At 46.2% G+C, this 4982-nt stretch overlaps 1 non-coding gene across 1 annotated transcript; it reads left to right on the top strand.

The window, feature by feature from the left end:
• The first annotated feature begins 1518 nt into the window (after positions 1 to 1518).
• trnal-uaa (transfer RNA leucine (anticodon UAA)) lies at positions 1519 to 1600 on the top strand. Its single transcript has one exon. It is a non-coding gene; the product is annotated as a tRNA-Leu (tRNA).
• The last annotated feature ends 3382 nt before the right edge of the window (positions 1601 to 4982 follow it).

Here is a 4982-nt window from a genome sequence, read left to right as displayed (position 1 = left end):
TTCCAACACCAACTCCAGGAGGCACACGGGCTCCACATCTTTCTGCTCCTTAACGCTCCGGTTTTCTCCAGCAGAGTATTGTACCCTGAACCCCCGGAACAAGGTGAGGACGCCAACCCGTACACGGCCAGGAACGGCAGTGAGAGTGAGGGCAACAGCTGCCATTGTCGGATGGACAGCCACAAAAACTCCCTTTGAAAAGGACTTTGTCCATATGAAAGTCTGTACAGCAGTATAACCCAGGGCCCAAACAGACTGCGCTGGGGATTCATATTCCAGACAATTTACGTTGGGCAACGTTTTCCCTGAAAGTGAGTGGGGATTGATATTTCATTGCTGATGTGAAACCAGATCCTACACTGAATCTGCTCGCCGGTTTTTGTTGCTGTGGTGAAACGGTGGGCAATCACGGTGTGAAACGTTGTTCTAGCTCTCTGGTTTCCTTCATTCCTGTCCTGGTCAGGGAGGCTGGGGATTGGTCCTCTCCATCAGATGGAGGGACCAGCGCATTGTTGACCCAATTTAATCAAGAATGGAATTGGTCATCTTCACATCTCATGGTTCATTGTTGTTCTGTTTTGTTGGATGTTACTTGAGCACTTTCTGGGACTTGACAATGCATTAAAGCTCCAGTATGTTTGGAAGCACGGTTTGGAATTGCCTCGCTGCCATTTGTGTGAGCAGTACATGACATAGACGAATCGCACTCCCTCAAAGTCAGCATGTCAGTGTGTCTGGCAATGGGTCCGCCTTTTCTGTTTTGCTTCTGTTCCACGCTAAGAGCTGTCAGTTTTTGGATTCGCTGGAGTGCTGAGGGGGTAACACAATTTGTGTGGTATTTTTCTTCAGGCCAAACTCCACCCTCCAGGAAAAATAGCCAAACGCTCTAATTGAGTAACAAACAGCACGCGTTTTTAGCAAATGGTCTGTTCAAACTGGTGTCAGCTTCTGGAGCGTCTCAGAGTTGCCAAGCACGGAAACAGACCCTGTTATCTAACTTGCCACTGCTAAACAAATAACCGAAATTAATCTAACCATATTTGCCAAAATTTGTCCCTTATCTCTCCGAACCCTTTCAGATGCCTTTGAAATGTTGTGAGCGCACCAGTCTCTGACACTGAATATGACAATTCATTCTGTACACACGGAAATGTCTGTGTTCAAAACAAGTGTCCCTCACATCCCCTTTAAATGTTACTGTTCTCACATTAAACCAATGTTATCTCACTTTGAACTCATGCGCCTTGTGAAAAATTACTCCCTGACTCTTTTCTCTGTCCGTCTGCCTCATGTCTTTATAAAATTCTGTAAGGCCATTCCTCAGCCCTGAAGCTCCAGGGAAAACTGCCGAAGCCAATTCAGCTTCGTGCTATTGTCCAAACAGTGCAAACCTTGGAAACCCTTTCAAATATTTTCGAAATTGTTCCACGTTCGTTACTGAACACGTGATCTGTTCGTGACTGAAGTGAAGCGATGCTGAAACGCTAGTAATGAGATTTTGGCGCTCTGCGCCTATGTGGTAGCGTGGCCGAGTGGTCTAAGGCGCTGGATTTAAGCTCCAGTCTCTGTCGGGTCGTGGGTTCGCATCCCACCGCTACCCGCGGTTGAACCTCTGCAGGCCGTCTGCGTTTTCGTTGCTCAGGTTAACTCATTCCGACTGAGTCTGAAAACAGTGTGAGTCCTTGCTGTCGGACTCTCCTCAACCCCTCTGCTTTCGGATATCGAGACAGAGTCCTCACAGTCAACACTTTCTCTATTCCTCCTGCCAACAACTTTTCCCACTTCTTATTTGCGAGACAGGAGTTTTGTTTATGAAACGTTCCAAGAACAGGAACAATCCTCTGAAGCCGTGTCCAATTTAAAGTGGAATGGTTGTCCCTTTCACACGGGAAGAGCCGTTCCTGGGGAAGGATTTTCTATGTGCTGTGTCCCAGGGCTGAGCAGGAAGCCGCTGATTGAAGCTGCAGTAGCCGCTTTCTGTTGGCAGCGGGGCCTTGGAGAGATTGGGGCCACATCCAGCTGCAGACTGGGGTGAGTTCTCGTGGTTGCAGTGTCGGGACATGGTTGGTCTCAATGCTTGAACTGAAATAATTGAGGCTCAGTGCGAAGGGAGGGCTCGAACCACCAAACTTTCAGACAAATGTACTGACTATTTGAGACACAGAAACTGGCCATGCATATATCCGAAAGCAGAGGGGTTGAGGAGGCTTCGACTGCAAGGGCTCACACTGTTTTCAGAGTCAGTCTGGATCAGAGGCCTGGGCAGCTGCAAACACAACAACGAAAAGGTACAGGGCCTTCAATGTTCATATGCCTGCAGCAAAACAGCAGTGACCCTGGTAGCGGTGGGATTCGAACCTGCGACTCGATCAAGACTGAAGCATAAATCCAAAGCCGTAGATCACTCGGCCACGCTGTCGTACAGGACGTGACTATCAAAATTCTCATTACTCGTGTTTCAGCGTCGCTTCATTTCAGTCACGAACAAATCGTGCGTTCAGAAATGGACGTGGTGCAATTTCGAAAGTATTTGAAAGGGTTTCCAAGGTTTGCACTGTTTGGACAATAGCACGAAGCTGAATTGGCTTCGACAGTTTTCCCTGGAGCTTCAGGGCTGAGGAATGGCCTTACAGAATTTTATAAAGACATGAGGCAGACGGACAGAGAAAAGAGTCAGGGAGTAATTTTTCACAAGGCACATGAGTTCAAAGCGAGATAACATTGGTCGAATGTGAGAACAGTAGCATTTAAAGGGGATGTGAGGGACACTTGTTTTGAACACAGACATTTCCGTGTGTCCAGAATGAATTGCCATATTTAGTGTCAGAGACTGGTGCGCTCACAACATTTCAAAGGCATCTGAAAGGGTTCGGAGAGATAAGGGACAAATTTTGGCAAATATTGGTTCGATTAATTTCGGTTATCTGTTTAGCAGTGGCAAGTTAGATAGCAGGGTCTGTTTCCGTGCTTGGCAACTCTGAGATGCTCCAGAAGCTGACACCAGCTTGAACAGACCATTTGCTAAAAACGCGTGCTGTTTGTTACTCAATTAGAGCGTTTGGCTATTTTTCCTGGAGGGTGGAGTTTGGCCTGAAGAAAAATACCACACAAATTGTGTTACCCCCTCAGCACTCCAGCGAATCCAAAAACTGACAGCTCTTAGCGTGGAACAGAAGCAAAACAGAAAAGGTGGAACCATTGCCAGACACACTGACATGCTGACTTTGAGGGAGTGTGATTCGTCTATGTCATGTACTGCAGCAAGACAATTCCAAACCGTGCTTCCAAACATACTGGAGCTTTAATGCATTGTCAAGTCCCAGAAAGTGCTCAAGTAACATACAACAAAACAGAACAACAATGAACCATGAGAAGTGAAGATGACCAATTCCATTCTTGATTAAATTGGGTCAACAATGCGCTGGTCCCTCCATCTGATGGAGACGTCCAATCCCTAGCCTCCCTGACCAGGACAGGAATGAAGGAAACCAGAGAGCTAGAACAACGTTTCACACCGTGATTGCCCACCGTTTCACCACAGCAACTGATGCCCGAGCCCGATTCTACCATTTAAGGGTGCGCTACTCTAATTCTCCCATTTACTGTTGCCATGCACCAATTCTCTAATTTAGCTCCACTGTGCTCCAGGTCTCTCATTTACAGATGGCCCGCACCAATTCTCCAATTCAGTGTTTGTTAGCACCATTCCCCTCAATTACTGAAGCCCACTCAGTGTTGCCTCACTCCAATCCCCATACTGACTGATGCCCTCGCCCAATTTAGGGGTTCCGTACACTAAGTCTCCCAAAAGATATTGTCCTGCCCCAATTCTCCCATTTAGTGCAACACAGCATAACTCACCCATTTAGTGCTGAACTGCACTAATTCACCCAGAGTCTGATGCCCTGTTGCAAATTCTCACATTTCAATAAGTCCTTTCCCAATTGTTTCCATTTTGTAGTTCCTTCCAATGATTCTCCAATTTCGTGGAGAGCTGCCAGGATTCTTAGAATTAGGTGTGGACAAGTTGGATCGAAGGGTCTGTTTCCGTGCTGTACATCTCTGAGGCTGTAATTACTGCTCCGCTTCCCTGCACAAATTCTCCCATTTACCAATCCTGCACTAATTCGGGAATGTCACCAACTCACCCACTGAGGTTATCCTGCCCCAGTCCTCCCACTTAGAATTTAATGGCACCTGCATGAATTCTCCAATTATTGTTGTCCTACATCAATTCCTTCCATTTACCTGTTCCCTGATACACATCTTCCACGTACGGGTGACCTGCTGATTTTTTTTTATCATTTAGTGATGCACTGAACTGAATCTCCAATTTACCGATGCTTGCAACATTTCTTCTTTTTATTGATTCCCTGGACCCTATTCCGCAATTTCAAAATGCTTTGCTTGAATTTTCGAATATATTGACATTCACACCACTTTTCCAATGTAATGGCACTGTGCACCAATCTCCCATTTATTGTTTCCCCCAAATCTCCCATTTACTCATATCCCTGTACTAATTCTTCCATTTACTGATGCCCGAGCCCGATTCTACCATTTAAGGGTGCGCAACTCTAATTCTCCCATTTACTGTTGCCATGCACCCACTCTCTAATTTAGCTCCACTGTGCACCAAGTCTCCCATTCAGTATTTCTCTGCAACAATTCTCTCATTTAGTAACCAGCTGCCAGAATTCTCTAATCTTGGCGATCCCTGCATCAAATCTCCTAATTACTGATCCTACACATATCTTCCCTTTTGTGGTGAACTGCACCAACTCCCCCATTTCGTGGTGCACTGCATTGATTCTAGACCATTAATCCTTTGCAACATTTGTCCTATTTCCTGATTCACTGCCTGTGTTCTCCCATTTGCTCCAATTCTCGAAGTTATCAGCACCCCGCACCAGGTCTCTCATTTACTGATACCCCACACCAATTCTCCAATTCCGTGTTGCTGAGCACCACTTTCCCCAATT

Source organism: Chiloscyllium punctatum, chromosome 23 (assembly GCF_047496795.1).
Source record: "Chiloscyllium punctatum isolate Juve2018m chromosome 23, sChiPun1.3, whole genome shotgun sequence".
Classification (NCBI taxonomy): domain Eukaryota; kingdom Metazoa; phylum Chordata; class Chondrichthyes; order Orectolobiformes; family Hemiscylliidae; genus Chiloscyllium; species Chiloscyllium punctatum.
This window is presented reverse-complemented; position numbering and strand designations above follow the sequence as displayed.